The sequence below is a fragment of the Lissotriton vulgaris genome, chromosome 2_1 (assembly GCF_964263255.1).
Source record: "Lissotriton vulgaris chromosome 2_1, aLisVul1.2, whole genome shotgun sequence".
NCBI lineage: Eukaryota > Metazoa > Chordata > Amphibia > Caudata > Salamandridae > Lissotriton > Lissotriton vulgaris.
The window spans coordinates 120,606,815-120,627,442 of record NC_141687.1 but is presented as its reverse complement, the minus strand read 5'-3'; the positions used below and the strand labels follow the sequence as shown (position 1 = coordinate 120,627,442).

At 47.2% G+C, this 20,628-nt stretch overlaps 1 long non-coding RNA gene across 1 annotated transcript in view; it reads right to left on the bottom strand.

The window, feature by feature from the left end:
- Positions 1-20,628, bottom strand: part of LOC147729673 (uncharacterized) — a 238,765-nt gene that overhangs the window by 76,853 nt on the left and 141,284 nt on the right. The window contains exon 2 of the long non-coding RNA XR_015308555.1: positions 5,581-5,655. This is a non-coding gene — a long non-coding RNA (uncharacterized LOC147729673). The remainder of the gene's footprint in view (positions 1-5,580; positions 5,656-20,628) is intronic.

The window sequence follows — 20,628 nt, the reverse complement described above, 5'->3', positions numbered from 1 at the left end:
GCCCCCAGACTCTTTTTAGACAATAAAGATTTCCTTAAAGATTGGTCCTTAATAGCCTGGAGGTGCACTAGGGACTGGCTTGTCCTAATTATTAAAACTGCTAAGAAGGTGGCGGATAAAATACTCATCGACATCCAAGTGCTTAAAGGCCAAATCAAAACAACAGTCACCAGTAAACCTTTTACGAAAAGTCAGGAAGAAAACAACAAAAGTAACAATGAGTTCAAGGATTCCATTTTATTCACCAAATTGGAAAAATTTAAGAAAGATCTGGCTCGTTTTTCTTCCGAAAAAATATATCGTACACCAGCAATGCTTATGTTTCACCAGTATATAATCGCAATGGACGGAGAGGTGGGTTGACATCCAGTCCTGATAAAGCGTCTAGCGATTCAAATTCGTCTAATCTCACCAACCCTTCCAGTAGTAATCGTGGCAGTGGTAATCGACGAGGCAACAGGAGAGGATATAATTCCAATCAAAATCAAGCACCCCAGTGTTGGCAACCGAACCCATGGATGTACTGTGTACCTGGTTTTCCACCACATATGGGACCGCATGGCCCCCAACCATTCTACCATGAATTTAACACACAGCCTTTTTTAGGATTCGGCCGAGGCTGATCACGAAGCAGGAGACGGTCACAACCAGGACAGGTCTACTGGAGCCCACACCCGCAATCAATGGATTTGAGGAGCGGGAGGAAGGTTCCTCAAGAACAAGCAGCACCGAGCCTGGGGCCAGCCTCGTGATAAATTTACAAAACAGAACACAGTGGCTAGCCTGGATATTTCGATTTCAAATTGGGGCTCACACAGCCCTTAAGTACTGCGTGACCAAACCATTTACTTAGCAAAACATTTATTTTAATTCTTAAAACAAGTTTCAAGCTCATGTAGGCATGACATCAAAAAGAAACCACTGTCAAAAAGCAATCAGGTCACAAGCAAAAACAAACAATTGTGTGCGAGCCCCAATTTGAAATCGAAATATCCAGGCTAGCCGCTGTGTTCTGTTTTGCAATTGTTGAGGTCCAGGCTGGCCTGTTTGGTTGGACCGAAAGCCTTTTTGTATACATCGTGATAAATTTAGGCACAAAGTCCTTAACGTCTGATGAGGAGAAGGTTCTCAATAGGGGCCTAGGCTTTGTAGCTACCCAGACTAGTGATCCTTTTCTCACTAACATAGAGATGGCAAAATTATTTTGAAAGATAAGATTACACTTTTTCTTTGCCAAAAACGAGAAAGAGAGTACAGACATCATGGACCTAAACACCGGTCTGAAGAAACCTTCCACCTTCAATCCACCTACAGTAGGTTTACTAGCCAAAGTACTAGCGTTTGAAGATGCTGTGGAGAGTGATATCTCTAGACTACATAAAGTGGAGAAACACCCATTCATTAATTTTCCCAAAAAGGAGCAGACAGCTCTTCGGAATTTGATGGCAGACGATTCTCTCACTATTAAACCGGCTGATAAGGGTGGTGCCATTGTTTTACTCGACACCTCCGTCTATCGGGCAGAGTGCCTAACACAACTGGGTGACATTAAATCATATCTACAATTAACTGAAAATCCCACTGAAAGACTGAGGAACACAATTGGGCATATGGTGGAGGAAGCCTTGACTGAAGGTTGGATTACATCGCAAGAAGGACAATACTTACAGACTACTCACCCGATTATTCCTTACTTTTATGTTCTTCCAAAAGTTCATAAGGAGCAACGCCCCCCGCCTGGACGTCCCATAATATCAGGGATTGGTTCTATTTTAAAACCCCTGTCTACCTTTGTTGATTTTTTCCTTTGTCCGATGGTGAAGGAAATGCCGACATTTTTGCAGGATACCAAGGATGTCTTACGAATACTGCCTCACATCGAATTTGATTTCACTACAGATCTACTGGTGTCATTCAATGTCGAATCTCTGTATTCGTCGATTCCCCAGGACGACACTCTAGACGTAATAGCTACTTTATTACATGCAAGAGATCTCGGTTCCATCACTCCAGTTCACTTTATAATGAACTGTGCCAGTCTGGCAATCAAACTAAATTTCTTTTGGTTTGAGGACACCATTTTTTTACAAACTTCTGGGACCAGCATGGGGAGCGTTTTTGCCCCGAGCTTGGCTAACCTCTATGTACATCATTTCGAACAGACGCACGTTTTAACACCAACGAACCCATACCGCAGTGCTTTGCGGGTATGGAAACGGTACATTGATGATATTTTCGTCGTCTGGAGAGGTACCAGCGAAATACTACTGGAGTTCCTACAATGGTTGAACCAGAGGAACGATTGCTAACGTTTCACAGTTGAGTATGATAAATACCAGCTATCATTTTTGGACTTTTTGATATCTGTCACTTCCACAAGACTAAGGTCAGAGCTCTATAAAAAACCTATGGCACGAAATTCACTTTTGTGTTTTGATAGTTGTCATCCGAGAGCCCTTAAGAACAATCTACCTTATGGGCAGTTTCTTCGAATACAGCGGAACTGTTCAACCAGAGACTCTTTCAATGTACATGCACATGCAATAGAGAAGCAACTGACCGCAAGAAAGTACCCTAAAAAATTGATACGGAAGTCTCTGAAACGAGCCTCTAATAACCATTGTGAGGCTCTTTTGGAACCAGCAATCTCCAAAGAGAATGCTGATAGGATGACTTTTGTTAACACGTTCAGCACAGAGTCCAATCAGATTCAGAAGATCATTAGGAGACATTGGTCTATCCTGAATACTGGCACAGATACCTTACCACCGCCTCTGTTTGCGTTCAAACGAAGTTCTAATAGGAAGGATAAATTGGTACATACGCGACCCAAAAGTAAAGTACCTCGGGCAGTTGGCACCATCTGGGACTTACGACCAGTTGAGGGTCATCATCCCTGTGCCTCATGTGCGGCATGCCCACAAACTCAGAAATCCTTGAGCATAGACATTGGGACAAGCCGCCCTTTGGCAACAGAAAAGATTTACAAACTGTAATAGTGAGAAGGTAATATATCCATTACATGCCCTTGCCTACGAAGATACATAGGAATGACAACTAGAAAAATTAAACTTCGAATCTCAGAACATAAGAGCACAATTCGTTGTAAAAAAACAGGCTACACTCCTGACGAACCATTTTCTAGAGGTTGGTCATGGTCCAACAGGTTTCACATGGACCATCATTGAGCAACCCTTCATCCCCAATCATGTCACTGACATTGGCAAATATCTATTTTCAAAGGAACAGAAGTGGGTGTACAGACTTAATTCAGATAAAGAGGGTCTTAACGAGGACATCCCGTGGATGTCACTGTGATGACACATACATCTAGTTCACAGTACTCGCAAGCTACATGAATAGTCATAGGTAGCTATTTTCTGGGGGTTTTCTGATCCATGCACTATATGTCCAAAGCTATTATTAATATCTTAGCCCATGATTGAACATACTGCTAGTTGTGTAGTCGACATTAGATTAGCAATCCACGTTATCTATTCTCACTAGTTTACATGACAAAACCGGGCATTTGTGGTAGCGCAGAGTATAGGAATACTACATTTCCCAACATGCTTCCAATGGCAGAGGTTGCGGGCGGCTGCTTGTGGCGACATTTATAGCACATACAACTAGGGATACAAGCGTGTCCTGGATATTTACATCATTTAATCAACCACGAGACGGGCTGACATTGAGACCCTATTTTCATTGGAAAAGGTCTATCTGTATTAAATATTGAATGGAATATTTTATTTACCGTCCATGCACATTCGTCGGGTACCTTGTATTTTGGGTGGCTCACATGATTTTTGAGCTACAGGCCAAAGAATCAGGGTATGCGATAATGTGTGTACTTCGGATGATGACTAAGATCCATCAAGAAGCGCTTTAAGGAATATATGTGTGTATAGTACTTTTTGTGCACAGATGAGGCTTATGAGTGGTGATATTACGATCCCTCATTTCCCCTCCTTATATGTTTTTACTAGAGCAGTGCTCCAACTTACCTGAGCCGTAGCCAGGTGAGGTGAAATTCATCCCTCCCACCAAAATGGTAAGCAAGCACATGTGATCTTTGACACAGAGGACCAGCATGTACCTTTGTTGACATTGTTGGACTTGTCAGCGCTTGTCGCGGTTTGTTGATGTCATGCAAATTGTGATACCAACATATGTTCTTTTCTTTTCTTTTGAACTATGGCGTGATCTCTTCTGATTCTGGGCGCATATCCAGTGATACGGAGGAAATACCTTATACACCTCAGGTGATATGGTTGTAAATATTTTATAATTCTTGTTGCAGTAGCGGGTAATTGGTCCTGAAGAAAGCAGCGGACGATTCTGGTCCTATGACTGCTGAAACATATCGACCTTTAGATCTTTGTAGCAGATATTTGTTTGACCTGCTATTATCGTTGCACTGTTTTTAATATTGGAAGGCAGAGGGACATTATTAAAATTTATTTTCCTCCTGCCTCTTCATTTTTACTCACAACATCACTTTTTTCTCACTATTGGTTCACACGCACTGTAAATCAGCCATCCTAATATATTTGTTCATATACTCCCACATCCATCTTATATCACTGGTTTTGTCAGTATCCACTTTTACACTTAAGTGGCTACAAATACATTCTCCCTGGTATGAGGATACCCAGATGATGACAAGGGCGGTATCGGACGATGACTGATGGGTATACTTTATGCCCTAGAGACATCTTATTGTGCCACACTCACATAAGACACTATCGCTTCTACCTCCTCTAGTAGTTTTACTTAAGTTGTCTTCATGCCATAGTCAGGATCACTGTGTAATTAAACATATCTATGAATTATTAAACTAAAGATTAGTTCAAAGAGCATTCTAGACTACTAACAATGCAATTTATGTTCTTCACTGACAAATTAATGCTGTTATTTTCTTTTTAATCTGAACTTGGAATAAAAACACATACCTGTCACATTTGTCATAGTTAACAGTTTGTTCGGCTTGAAGGAAGTTATTTTCAAGTTATTATCTCTCCCTGGGGTTGATATAGATCTCTAGGGAGGGAACGCGGTCTGGCCAGTTTTTGATCACTTGGCTAATGTTCATTTCTTTTCACTTTGAAAATAATATCCAGGAAGTATATTACTGAGTAATTGTGTTTGCCAGTAAAACGATGTATAGTATTTACCAGAATGATACCTAAACATTATTTCGATCCTTTCCGTGTGCTTCACTTGCTTAATTCATGGCCTTCTTCATTTCCTTCTAAAATTCCTTCCTGCCCCTTGACTGTTTATCAACTGTGTAATAGAGTCATCTATTGCATGTTTTAGCTGGTTACAAGTGACATGAGAAACTCAGAATTGGACCCAAATGGGGTTTACATCAAATTTCAGATTCTGAGTCAATGTGGAGGCATTTTCATGCACAAAATCCTCCAACTTCTACCTCCAGTGAAAACAGTTTGGAAAGTGGAATCACATATTGGGCTTGTTGTTAAATCCCAAACCTCAGAATTTGAAGGGTAAAACTGCCCAGGTAAATGACAGTTTAATGCTGATATTTCTGACCACCTCGAATAAGTGACTTACAGTGTTAGGGCCGTTCTGAGTCCTCCATTAATTTGGGCGTCATACCGAGTAGATGTCCCAGGCCTCTACTGAAACCTTTCAGAGAATAAAAAAAGGAAAGTTGTGTCAAGCTCAGTGGGAAGGGTGAGTAAGAATTAAACAAACAACCTATTGTTTAATATCTTATTTTTTAGGTGATATAGAGGTACCCTGCTCTGAACCACAAAAACCAGCACATACGCAAATATTGGTATGTTACAGTGATTTAGCATTTATTATGCACTATTCTTCCACTGATCATATGAGTATGAAATATCATTATTGTAATGAATACTTTATGCATTAACAATATAATGAGAGTAAAAACTAAATACATGATACACCTTGATATATTTGTTTAGCTATTTGCCAAGTTATGTAAAAATCTCTGCATATTCAGGGGCCGATTAGGATGGAGGATTTTCCGCCTCCTCCGGGCCGGCGGAAGCCACCTCCGGCCCGGAGGAGGCGGAAAATCCTCTGCGGAGTCACCAAAGACCCACCGCCGCATTACGATGGCTGGTGGGTCTTGGTTTCTGTCCGCTGCTTTTCCGCCGCGGTCGGATTACAACCGCGGCGGAAAAGCTCTCATTTGGCTGGCAGTGTCTATCAGACACCGCCAGCCAAATTAGGAAGCATTAGTAAACATGCTTTTCCGCGGCGGTTTTTCCTCCGTGGAAAAGCATGTGTACTTTTGATTTTGGGGGCCCGTTGCGGGCCCCCAGGGTGTTGGCGGGTGGGGGGTGCACATGGGGGGTACCTATGGTACCCCCCAGCATTTACATGCACAATGCGGCAGGCACCGCGCGGTGCCTGCCGCTTTGTGCATGTAAATGTAAAACATGCACTTTTAACATTGCGGCGGGTGCTGCTTGAAGCAGCACCCGCCGCAATGTTAAATATCCAGGATGTGACCGCCAGGGTGGCGGTCACATCCTAATCGCACATGAGGGAACGCCGCAGCCCCTGCGGACGTTCCCTCATACTCTGGGGTCGCGGACGGACTCAAGTCCGTCCGCGATCCTAATCGACCCCTCAATGTCTTAGAGAACCTTTTGACAGCTTCTGCTCTACAACTGGTAAATCTGCTTGCCCTCACTGCTTGCTAATCACTGGGAACTTTGTATGCCTTCTCCACTTTGTACTATCTATAGAGCAAGTGGGGATTCATGCACTCAAATCCTTCATTTTGCCTAAAAACAATGCTCCTATGTGTTTATTCGGGAACGCACAAAAGCCACAGCTCTTGTTTCTCTTGAATTCCGCCAGCACAGTTAGGTTTCATGTTCACAGTTCCAGGCATACTTTGTACACATCACTGGGTCACTTCTAAAACCCATAATTCTTCACACCGTTTTGTCAAGCCACACTCAGCCGCCCCTTCTGTCTCCTGGACTTCATAAGACTGCTATCATTTTCCAAAAGTAATTTTTAAAGTCCCGTTCAATTTGAATTTGAGACTTACAGACTAACTGCCTAATTTTGAGTTTGGAAGACATGGTCTTCCAAAGATGGGTGGACCATCTGTTTTCCATTGGAAGAACCCCCATTGGCTCCGTCAACTAAAAGCCACTTTAATACAAAGTAGAGACCATTGGAGTAAAGCCATCACACTGCCCACTCTATTTATAGTGGATGTTCTGATACTTTTTATTTTTTGTCTGTCACTGCCAGGAAAAAACAGGTGGTGAGGAACAGAAAAAAATTGGAACAACTTCAAGAGTTGGCTGGTCATAATTTTTGTTTTTTTAATAACACACTTATACTTCGAGAATTTGTTTTTGAAGAATGAAAAGTGTTAAATATTTGGTGTATGGCTATCATAACCAGCGGTGGCAATCCACCTAATAGTTTTGTAACTTGAAGGGAACCGGCATGATGGCAGTTTCTTTCGAAAGTGCAGATATGACCGCTGGGCCACTAGTAACCACAAAATAGGACAGACTACCATCCTCCAGACTCTAAATCAGACCCGGAGGTTGGCTCACTTAAATGTCGATCTGAAGTTTCGACTTCATCAAAGCATTTAATATCCTCATTATTGAGTTTCAGCTGGGGGTTACTGTTATTTCCAATGCACCTTTCTAAGGCAGTCTCTGCCTACTCTGCGGCCTTCAGGAGAACCGTCTTTGTGCGGATGTTCTACACCTGTCCTGATCTTATTCTGTTCAACTTTGCTTGCTTTTAAGCTTATTCAGGATGAATGGGAACTCGTGTGATTTAGACCTCTTCTCTCCACAGAGTTAGAATATTATTCATTAGAGGATCAGGTGATTGATAGGTCTTTGGGGCTCTGATGTCTTTTTTCTCTCTCTTAAATCATAATCTCATTGATCCTCTAGTTACGCCAATACTGAATATTTTTCTGGCAAAATCCAACTTAGGCTTTTGATCTATCCCCTTGGTGTCTCTGCAAATCCTGTTTCTTTTCTTGAGATCTCCCTTCATTTTTTGCTTTACATTTTCATTGGGACTTTTGCGCTTTGACACTCACAGTGTCCTTTCGAATAGAGACGTAGACTTGGGAGGTATGTGTTAGAAGCTCTGCTTTTTTTTTCTTTCGTTCAGATCTTGTACCTGTGGTGTATAGCAGGCTGAGCAGTATCACACTTTATATTACGAAAAGAAGTGTATTGGTATTTATATTGCTTACTAATTTAATGTTAAGATCTCCTATTGGAGAAGCACAAAGCTCTATTCAAATCTGTCTTTGGACCTCTAGCAATACCACTTTTGAAGGAATGTGCTTGTTGGTATATAGGGTTGCAAGTATTCTTAACTATGAATAACCTTGTTACAACTTAGGTAACATGCCTGGAGGGTGGTACATACTCATTACTCTCTGTATCCTATGGTGTAGAGTGAGCGTATACTGCTTCAAGTTGACAGGAACCATTCACAAAATTAAGGTACACTTGTGAGTAATTTACACATATATCTCTACTCTCACAATTTTGAGTAACTTTACTAGTATTACTACTTTGGGCAATTCACAATGTCCAAGTGTAAAGTTACTCAAAAGTTCAGATTTAAATTTCTCAAACCCCTGCTAAAGGGGGTTTATACACGTAAGCCTAACTTATGAATGTAAGTCACTACAAAAACTCAGTAGTAAGCCTAGCACCATACATGGCCAACTCCTGGTACTGCAACACCCTCCTACAGAAAATAAGGGAGCCTGGGACTTAAATGCAAACCCTATAGGAAATAATGTGGAATTAAATTACATTATTTGAATTTTTTTTTAAACAAAATAATTATAATTTAAATATATAAAATGTTTATTAAACAAGGGAAATGTTTGTAAATTATTTTATTTTAAATAATAATGTAAATTAATTATATATTCTCAGTTCAATTGTAGACCAAAAGGAAAAAATATACAGTACAAATAACTACATTTTGAAATAAATCTTTAATCAATGTAAATACATTAAAATTATTTTCCTCAAGTTAAAATCGGAAAATAAATTTCCAATGAAACAAAGAAATACATATTTTATATCATGTAATAATAAAATGAATGTATTGAATTAATTGAAAGCAATTTAAGTGTACTTAGTATGAACTATTGTTACATTGTTTTTGAAATGCAAAAAAGTCATTAAAATATTTAATAATTAAATAAAAAGCATGTACTATTCTTATACATTTCTTAAATATTGAAATTATACTTATTTATAATTTAACTATTTAAATTAATTTAATTTAATTTAGCATTATCTTCTATGGGGTTTCATTTTCCCTAATCCAATTGATATCTATGGGAAGATGTTGCAGGGCCAGTAGGTGGCCATTTGTGGTGCTGAATTTACTTCAACTCTGAGCTGGAGAAATTTGCTACTGTTAAGGGTCTTTTTTCCTTTTAGGATGTAGTAACACCTCTACATGTGTGGTAATTATTAGTAATAACCTTGCTCTTTTATGGGAGGGTACACGTCCTTCTCTACCCCTCCCTGACCCTCACCCTCTTTTATACTTTTCTACCATGGATGACAGGAAAACAATGTGCCAGGTGCACAAAGCATTTTTATGGTCACAAACAGTCTGATTCAAAGTGTTTCAACTACAAAAATGCTTTTTGCACCGTACTAAGCTCATTTTGGGATTCCTATCTTTTCTTTGAGTCCTAAAATGAGTTTGAAAATGGATAAGGAATCACTATTTAGAGGTAGCATGCTGTAGACATCCCAATGATATAGTGATTCCCATCCGTATTTTTCAATGGGTCAGGCACGAAATATAGACTATAAGCCACTAAAAGGTTACCGACCCCCAAGCTAGGGTGGTAAACTATTTGCAAAAGGAAAGGTTTCTCTTTGTTAATGTACAAAATAAATTGTTCTACTCTCAAACAAACTTTTAAAAAGTTTCAATCATTTTATCTGATAGAGACATCTAGTTGCAGATTCCTTAACTTAGAACTTCAAGGCGTCAGTCTGGATCCAGAAGATTTTGATAGCGGTATCCCTATGCACCAATAGGTGGTGTTGGTCGGCCCCACGTGACACCGTGGGCATCATCGTAATGTTCAATTTGTCTATATAAGCGCCACCTCGTCTCTCTGACGTCAGTTCTTTTATTTCCGCACCAGACAGCTCAGACCCATTGAAGAGAGCTACCACCTGCCAATTTCTGGGCTTTTTGTAGACTCTGTGGTGTTTAAGATGTCTAGGAAGAATACTTCAGGGTTCAAATCGTGTGGGGCCTATCACTACGCCATGTCGGTCACTGATCCCAATTTCATGTGTCTTTGGTGCCTGGAGTGCGACCACCACCCGTAGTCGTACTCCAACTGCAGAGCCATGCACCAAAACCTTTGGGGCAGCAGTCCCTAAAGCACGTTGTGGCCGGGCAGCTGATCACATTCACACTCCCAATCTTGGCCGAGAGGTAGGTCCGAGAACTGTTCATGGGTTTCAAGTGTTTTTCCTCTCAAGTCTTTAGGGTCAGGTAAGAAGCACCATGCAAAATATAAGAAGTAGAAGCATGCTTCACCCCATCAGTCACCCGACGAGACAGAGGAGACTCGGAGCTCGAGGCCCCGCTCCGCGGAGCAGGTGGCTGGGCGGGCTCCATGTTTCCCTCCCTTCCCAGGGCCCAAGCGACCCCACCCAGTTAAAAACCTTTTATGGGGGCGTGGCCAAGATGGCGACCGGGACGGAGGCATAATTGCGGAGCTCCTCGCCCTTGATCCCCGAATCCCCCACGATCGCCCCTAATTAAGCTTATACTGGCTCCCCTGCTCACCCCACGACATGGAGAGGCCCGCAGCCCCGCAGAGTGACCTGGAGACGGAGCGGCCACCTGCATTCACCGCAGCAGCCGCAGCCGCCTGTCGCGGCGGGAGACAGCCTGCGCCTGGGCTGGACGCTACTCGGCCCACTGCACGGAGGAAACAGGCGATTTTTTGTTGCAATCCTGCTTCCCCTATTACCAGAGTGTCCTCCCGAGACTGCCGGCCCCTCCTGAGCCGTGGATTGCCTGCCGGGTGGGAGAGAAGCCGGAGACCCAGCCACAACTCCCGGGCCGGCCGCCCCTCTACTCGAGTCCCCGGCTTCGGCCTGCTCAGCTGCGGGGGAAATCCGCGGCGGCGCGGCTCACACCGACGGCGCTGCCTCCCAGCGCAGGACCTTTGCTGGTGCGAGTGAGTGGCTGCCTACCCCCTCCACACCATAGCGCTGCCGCGTGAGCACGAGAGCGACCTGGGCGGACTGCGGCCCGGGCGCGATTTGCGCTGGTCCCCGGCTGGGGCCTGGACTGGAGGGCGGCCTGGGCGGGAGCCCCCAACGGCCTAAATCCGGTGCTGCAGCAGGAGTCCTCACACCGCCCATCTACTTTCACAGGCCCCTACCACAGTGTGCCACCTGCGGCCTGGAATCTCTGAAGGGCATCTGCGGTGCCGCGAGTGCCACATGTGCGGCGCTGCGGCCTACAACGAGACGCTCCATCTCCGGTGAGCAACTGGGACTCGCTCTCTTCTAAGGTATCGGATCCTCCCCCGGCTGTGAGCAGACCTTTTGGCGACATCTATGAGGCACCCGGCTTACCACATCTACAGTACTCCGAGGTGAGGAGAGGGGGATACTCGGGGGGGCCTGGTGGTCGCGCCCCCGGCGGGAGGAGAACTTGCACATACCCACTGTTAACCCACCTTTAACCTCACTGGAGCTCGCACTGGAGAACGGAGCGGACGCAGCCTGAGCTCCGCCAGCACCCTAAACTGACACTGTGCCCTAGTGCTCGACCCAAACAGCGGCGCCTGGCCCTCATCTATACTCGGGGGGCGCGGATCGGGCCCCCGGTGCGGCTCGACTTAACTCACGACCCCTCCGCGCCAAGAATTGCCACGCCGGTGCGGGCCGTGCCCGGTGCCGGTTTCTGGGTCCTCCCGGGACTTTCTTTTTGGCGCTCACCCTGACCCCTGAGGCTCAGAACTGATCCTCTCCTCACATCACGATGTCTTCCACCAACCGCAGAGGGGGCCGACCGATCAACGAACTACTCATGAAAACGTCTTCTAAACCCGAGAAATCCCGTGCACCTACATCACCCTCGACGTCGGCGGCCACCACGACCAAGGAAGCTGAAGATGCCCCTATAACGAAATCGTTTCTTGAAAGCCTCTTCAATACACTGCGCACTGACTTCCAGATGCTGAAACACAAACTGGTCAGTGAGCAGAGAGAACTGCGCAGGGATCTGGATGGGCTAGGGGAGAGAGTGGTGGCAATGGAGGAATCTAGTCAGACCCGTGGCGAGGACCTGGCACTCCTCCAGCAAGAAGTTCTCCGCCTTCAGGAACAGCAGGTGGGTCTTCAGGCACACGCGGAAGACCTCGAAAACCGTTCCAGACGGAATAACATACGGGTCAGAGGCGTGCCATCGAAAGCGGAGGGGAATAACGTCACGGAATATCTCCAAGACCTCTTTCGAGAGGTCCTCAACGAATCCGCCGAATTCCCCATCCATATTGACAGGGCGCACCGAGTGGGTCTGCCCCGCAGTGCCCCTGCGCCCCCTCCGGACATCCTGGCATTCATTCCGGACTTTCCCTTGAAGGAAAGAATACTGAGAGAAGCGCGCCAAGCGCAGCCTATCCGCTTCCGAGACAACTCTATTCAGCTCTTCCAAGACCTCTCCGCCATCACCCTCCAGAAGCGCAAGGACTTCAAGACGGTCACCATGTTTCTGAGGGACAAGGGCGTGCCCTACTCCTGGGGACATCCGTTCCGCCTGATCTTTAAATGGGAAGGCAAATTGCACCAGCTCCGTTCGCTGCAAGACACATGCGCCTTGTTAGGCCTGGATTGCCAGATGATGCTTCTGACGGAGACTCTACCATGGGATCCTCCCCAGCTAACCGCCCGCAACCCCCAGGCAACGACTGGCAACAAGTACGAAGACGCCGTGCACCCAAGCATCGCCTCCGCCCGGATCTGGGGACCATTGCCAAAGACAAAGCTGCAGCCATAAAGGAAGTCGTTAAGGACACCGCCGCTCCTTCCTAAGCATGACTCAACGGGGGAGCCATAGCAATCTCACTTCTTCTGAGTGGGGGGGAGTGGGAGGGGGCGGGGGCCACATGGGTCGCCACTGCCACAGCCTCTTCTACTTTTTCACCCCACGGGCCTGAACTGACTCTGAATAGGCCTGGGACTATGACTACTGGTTGGATGTTGGAAGTTGGGGTTAGGGAGGGAAGGGGAGGACATGGTTGCTGGGTGGGGGGAGTAGGGACAGTTCTAACCCGGCGGGACTACGGACACTGCGCCACTCCGGGTAGGGTTTGGGATACAGACAAGATTCGTTCGGGCGGGGGGGTAGGGGTGGGATTGAGGGAGGGGACCAGTATGCCAAGGGACATGAACAAGCTTCGCACACTGCAGACTGCTCGCCGTGCACGAGGATAGCATTGCCACTGCGTTACGCCACACCCACAACATCCCAAGATGCCTGATACACTTAAGGTATTATCTCTCAATGTAAAGGACCTCAACAACCCCATTAAGAGGCGGGCTGTGATTTCATATCTAGAACACTCAGGGGCAGACATATGCCTATTGCAGGAAACCCACCTCTTAGCTAAGGACTGGCACAGGATGCGCTCCAGAGCCTTCCCTCAACAATTCTTTTCATCACTCACCACTAAAAAGGCGGGGGTGGCGATGCTTGTGTCCCGACGCTTTCGAGGCCAGGTGGGGGTCAAAGCGGGAGAAATCAAGGGCCGCCTCCTATCATAACCCCTTCTGGTGGGCACTAGTTCGATGACAGTTGGTTCCATATACGCCCCTAACACCGGCCAGGAAGCATTCCTTAAGAATGCACTCTCGGAAGCGCTGCAGCCCCCTAGCACCCACTTACTCATTGGGGGGGGCCTTGTTATGACCAGATTCTCAGACCAGATAGAACCAGCTCACCAGAGCACCACCAACCTGGCCAAAACGTAACCACCTCCCTCCTCAGGACCCATCTATCCAGGCACCTGGGTACCTACCTGAGGATGGGGAACTCGCAATATACAAGCTCATATCATTAGAAACACCACTAAATCTATAGGGATTACTAGGAATATTCACTAATTACTAAGGACGTCCATGCCCTACACCACACTTATACCTCATAGTCTCGCGACCACATGGGTCCAGACTAATCTACCCTGGGGCAGTTCTGATTATTTACCATTACACACTGACCACAGTCAGTGCTCACTCTGCACCTCCGCAATCCTGCGTGCCTACACACCGGTCTGCAGCCCTAGTGCTCTCTTCCTCACAGCCCGGTCCACAATCCGGCGGACCTAAGCACTGGTGTCCCCCCCAGTGTTCTCTAACTCACAGCCCGATCCGCAATCCGGCGGACCTAAGCACTGGTGTCCCCCCCAGTGTTCTCTAACTCACAGCCCGATCCGCAATCCGGCGGACCTATACATCAGGCTTCCACCTGATGCTCTCTTTAACGCCGCTTACCAACGACGATCACTTTCCTATGAATACCTTCAGCTCTCTCTCTCTCTCTATGTTGGGAAGTTTCTCTCACTATTCACTAAAGGTTCACTACTACAATAATATTATGGAATGGCCGAATTACTTAGTGTATAACTGTTCTTTTAGCTTAAGGGCTCCTCTCTCTCCCTAATTATTCAGTGGCTACTTACCTGATCAGGGGCAGCATCTGTTCTGGCTGTAACGCCTGACTAGAAGGAAAGGTTACCTGTGCTTTAAGAACAAGAGACACACACTGTACGCAAGAGTTATTCCCTGATTTAAACGCTCCTATTTCCTTTTGAAGAAAGGTTAGCTCTATCATAAGAACAACACATGCACACTGGTTCACTATGAACTGGGGTATCTTTATTACAATAACAATAAAATGGGAATAGACACATACACAGATCTGCGGGGTCTCTGTAACTAACAGGAACTGTAACACACCACTGAAAGATAAAGGATTAGACATACAGTATAAGGACAAGGTTAATGTTTGGAAAAAAGGAAGGGTATCACCTGAGGGGTGTGAGGTCTTGCTCTAGCTGTCATCTGGGCTCCTCTCTCGTCTGTGCCTTAGCTCGTCTTAGATCCTCTCCTGCACTCTTAGACACACATCTGCGCTGATCACTCTGCACTGGATTCCTCTCCCCCACGAACTCTCTCCACCTTCCAACTTCAGTCTAATGGTTTCTGCCGCTCTGATAACCGTTCGCTCCACTAGCTTCTTCACTCTATCTGATTGTCTCCATGCCAATGTCCAATTCACTCCAGCTGCTCCCACAGATTAATCCACGATATAACTTCAGTCTCTTCTAAAAGGCATTACGTCAGACTCCAGCTATTTACAACTCCTCCTGATAAGTAACTGCTTCTGACTGCTTCCTTCAGTTCCAGCTCACTGACTGTCTGTCTGTCTTCTCTCTGTTCCAAGCATCTTCTGTCTCTTCTCCTCCTGCAACTGCACTCCTCTCCTCTGCTCCAATTCAACTCAAACTCTTTCCAGCTCGAACTCTTTCCGCTCCTCCAAATCAACTATTTCTGCAACTCCAGCTCAACTAACTAACTCCGCCTCTGCACTTCACTAATATGGAATGCTGTCTCCTCATGGAAAGTTCCAGCCATCAGCCTCCTCCCACCAGGTCCATGCACCAGGCTCCTTGCTCTAGACGCTCCCACAGTGATCAACTGCTTGTTTCGTCTAGAGACCTGAGCCCAGGGACACTTCTTGATTAGATTCAGCTCTGGCCGGTTCTCTCCGGTTCGCTTAGGACGAAAAACAGCTCAAAACTAAAATATTACCTTTACCCTACAAGCATCTCAGCTCTGCATGGATAGAAAGCAAAATGGAGTCTCTCTAGTTCTGGGCCTTGTAGGCCTGAGAAGGATGAAATAACCCTTAGCTCTGTCAGAGTACCTACACAAACCATACCAATATGTAATATAAAGTCAGGACTAAAAGGACACATATTTATGTCAAAGCCAATAGGCAATAGATGGATTAGAGTCAAGAATAAGGGATCTATCATCATATAAAGCAGCTACCCTCTTCTAGGTCTGGAAGAAAGGGCTTAAAAGGGCCAACACAAGGTAAGAATACAGATTATAGATGTTAGCAAGCTTAAAGTCTTCATCACTCCGAAATAGAGCCAAAAACCATGTCAGAACAGACCTCAACCTCGTTATGGACACACATAAAGACAGGTCTGGACACTGCTATGGGGACACTGGCGCATTATCTGAAGCAGGCGGGTCGTGGCTAAAAGACAGGGGCCTGTTAGATCTCTGGAGAGCGGCACACCTCAACTCGACACAGTTCACATTCTTCTCCCATGTCCATCTCACCTACGCGCGCTTAGATCATTTCCTGGGCTCCTCCGACCTAGCACCTCTCATCACCGACGTTTCCATAGTCCCAGCAGCTCTCTCCGACCACGACGCGGTAGAACTGACGCTCACCGTGCCCGTTACCGCGCGCGCTCCGACCTCATGGAGGCTCAACGAAACCATGCTGCAGAGACCGGCTGTCGCTGCGCAAATCCGTAAATGCATTTCGGAATCCCTTGCCACTAACGATGGCTCTGTCACTTCCACTTCGGCCCTCTGGGGCGCTTTGAAGGCCGTAGTATGGGGGGAACTGATTGCTATAGCGGCAGCAGACGCCAAACTACGAAAGGAAAAAAGGGACGACCTCACGGCTCAAGTGGCTGAACTTGAACGGGTCCACAGCCGCACTGGTGCCCCGAGGATCTGGAAGCAGTTAAAAGCCACCAGGGCCCAATTAGCTAGCCTTGATACCGACAGAGCTGAATTCGCTGCCCTCAGGCTCCGCCATTCCTACTATGTGGGGGGCAACCGCACCGGGCACCTTTTAGCTAGCGCTCTCAAAGCCAAAACCCAGCGTTCTAAAATCACCACTCTCCTGAATGACTCTGGGGAGACCATCACTGACGAGGCAAAGGTTGCAGACGCCTTCCGCTCATTTTACGCTTCCCTATATAAGGAAGACCAAATACCACCCACGGACATAGATGCTTATTTACACTCAGCGCATATCACACCACTGTCCAAATCGATTTCAGACGCCTTAGACGCCCCCATTCGGCCGGACGAAGTCCTGGCCGCAATCTCCCGCTTACGGCCGCTCAAATCTCCGGGCCCTGATGGCTTCTCATCAAGCTTCTACAAATTGTTTGGCCCACTCCTGGCGCCGATACTCACAAGGCTGTTCAACTCGTTTGAAGGCCCGAGTTCCATACCCCCCGACATGCTTGCAGCGGACATAGTAGTGTTGCCGAAACCGGGCAAGAGCCCTACACATTGCTCGGCCTTCCGTCCCATCTCATTACTTAACCTGGACTTGAAGTTATTCACTGGGATACTGGCAGCACACCTAGGCCCCTGCCTCCCAGGAATCCTCGAACCAGATCAATCGGGGTTCGTCCCGAACTGCCAATGCAGCGACAACACTAAAAGGCTCCTGCACTTGGTAGACAAAACGCATTTTCAGAACTCGGATTCGGCACTGTTAGCCATAGACGCAGAGAAGGCGTTTGATCGTGTCGACTGGACCTACCTGCAGAAAGTCCTGCAGCGCTATCAGCTGGGCGACCGATTCCAATCATGGATAGCGAGCTGCTACTACCACCCTCAAGCCAAGGTCCGCTTAGGCAGTCTTAAATCAAATCCCTTTGAGATACAGCTCGGAACGCGTCAGGGATGCCCTCTTTCGCCCCTCCTGTTCGCCCTTTACGTGGAACCGCTGGTGCAGAAACTAAGGGATAACCCTAACATTCACGGTATCACCTTTAGCCGTGAACCACACGTGGTGAGCCTCTACGCTGATGATATCATTGCCACTCTCAATGATCCATCCCGCTCTATACCCGCTTTCCTAGAGGAGTTGGACACATTCGGAGCAGTCTCTGGCTTCAAGATCAATCGGGGGAAATCTTTGATTCTGCCTCTAGGCAGCAATGCCCATTCGCGCACCCCTGCACCAACTTTTGGATGCGACCTCCAAACCTCCTCACAACTCCCATACTTGGGAGTCACCCTCACTTCCAGCACTGCTGCGACGGCATCCCATAATTATAAAACGCTCACCTCCCAGATCCAAGCTGATCTTGCGCCGCTGGTCAAAATAACCCCTCTCCCTGTTAGGTCGTATAGCGGCGGTGAAAATGTCAGCCTTGCCTAAGATTTTGTACATCTTTCAAACCCTCCCAATCCCCCCGCCAGCCGGCGCATTGTCGAATCTGCAAACCGCTCTCCACCAGTTCATCTGGGGAAAACAGCGCGCACGCCTACACTAACAGGTTGCATACAGGACGGTGGATGAGGGTGGTCTTGGGGTCCGCAACCTCCTACAGTACTTCCGCGCCTCGCAAATCCGCTACCTGGTAGAATGGTATAGGCCGGAATCCGAAAAAAGGTGGCTGTTCCAGGACAGGGCGATGGCCCAGACCTCCCTATGGAAGATACCATTTCTCGCCCGTCAACATAGGCCGAGGTATCTCCTTAACTCCCCCATCATGCGCACCATCATGAGAGCTTGAGATGCAGTAGCAGTCAAGAGAGAGTTAACAACTTTCCCCTCCCCACTCACCCCAATTCTAGACATTCCGGATTTCCCACCAGGCAATAACCCCCGCGCCTTTCCACAATGGCGCGGTACAGAATGCCGCTCGGCTGGCTACTTTTTTGACTCCGAAAGCTTCCTTTCTCTTGCCGACATTGTGCAAGACAATGGGGTAACCAACCCTCACATGTTCCAGTACTTCCAACTTCGTCATTGGATGACGCACCCCGATCGTGCTCCCTTGATGTATCGGCTGTTGACTCCGTTCGAAAAATGGCTGATCACAAAAGACTCCGACAGACACCTTATCTCAGACATTTACAAGATGCTCTCTCCGGCAACTAGCCCAAACAAAACGGCGGGGCAAAAATGCTGGGAATCGGAACTTGGCAGGGCATTGTCACCCAAAGAATGGGGGTTTATTTATTACAGAGCGGCGCATACCACCCGTAACACAGCTGCCAGGGAAGCAGCGATGAAACTGGCCATCTACTGGCATCTTACCCCAGTCAGACTCAACCGGGACAACCCCCTTCGGAGTGCGCTGTGCTGGAGAGGATGCGGTGAGCAAGATACGTTAACACATCTGCTGTGGGACTGCCACTTTGTCCGGGACTACTGGAAGGAGGTCCTGGATGACATTGACTCCACCTTCCAGACAGAAATTCCACGCTTCCCCGCATATGCAGTTCTAGGATTACCCAACGCGCTCACATTCCCCCTGAGGGCCATACGCGGCAAACAGATGGGCATCGCCATGCAAGCAGCGTCACAGCACATCCTATCACTCTGGGGCTCACCCACTGCCCCTACCCACAAAGGCTGGTTACACAAATTATGGTTTACATTAGGCATGGAGCGCATCCAAGCCACGTTGACACACTCCACGGACTCCTTTCGGAAGGCCTGGCAACCGCTTCTATCTTTGTTGGTTAAAGAATTTAATGAAATCACATGCCCCAAGTATCTTCGCCTCCTGCGACTCACGGAGCCACCGCGTAACCCGCTGTGAGTTCGAACGCCCATCAATGTGCGGCTTTAACAGTGTCATACCACAGGTCTCTTGTGCACGGCATACTGGTCAGGGTGGAGGGAGGGAAGGGGAGTTGGGATGGGGAGGGGAGATGGGTTCCTTTTGTTCTGGTCACTTGACCCTTTCGCATGGCACCTTGGTTATAGCACGGGCTCTACATCTCTCCGTTGGTGTATTACTCTTGCTCTCTTGCTGATTTCTAGAGAAGACGTGCCTGTCTGTCTCGCTCGCTTTATATACCTGCTATGCTCCTGCTGTTTTGAAATGCCTTTCTCTGCTTTTGAATCCAATAAAACAAATTTGAAATTAAAAACCTTTTATGCACCATGCTCGCCATATGTGGGTGGCCTGATCCTGCCAGCATGCCTTTGGGCCCACAAATTCATCAGAAGGGGTTGAGTTTCCATGGGTTCTGCAAGACAGGCTCAGATGTCCAGGACTTCTCTTTGGACCTGTTCCCGGACTGACGCCAATTGCACCTCCTAAGCTACCTTCCCCGGTGCTACATACGATATTGAGACCCTCAGCACTGCCGATGGCCCCACCCCTATCCTTCTTCCGAATGGCACAGAGCTGGCTGGGCATCCACAGATGCCAAGGCCAGCGCTGATGGTTCCATTGGGCTCTATGTTGTATCCTGTGCCTTATTATGAAGGGCTGGGATTGGATAAGGATTTGGAGGGGCAGCAGGATGCCTTAGAAATCCTGATTTTCAATGAAGAACCAGACAGGTACGAGGCTCTGGGTGATGCCAGTGGCTTGGGAACTTCCCCAGAACCTGTCTTGCTGTCTCTCCCTAACCTGGCTAAGGAGGAGGGGGCTTCATGTGCAACGGCGGTATGTAAGGCTGCAGAAGCCTTGCACCTGCCGCTTCCTACTGTGGTGGATAAGACCAGTGCCTTGACGGAGGTCCGACTGCCTAGAGTCTC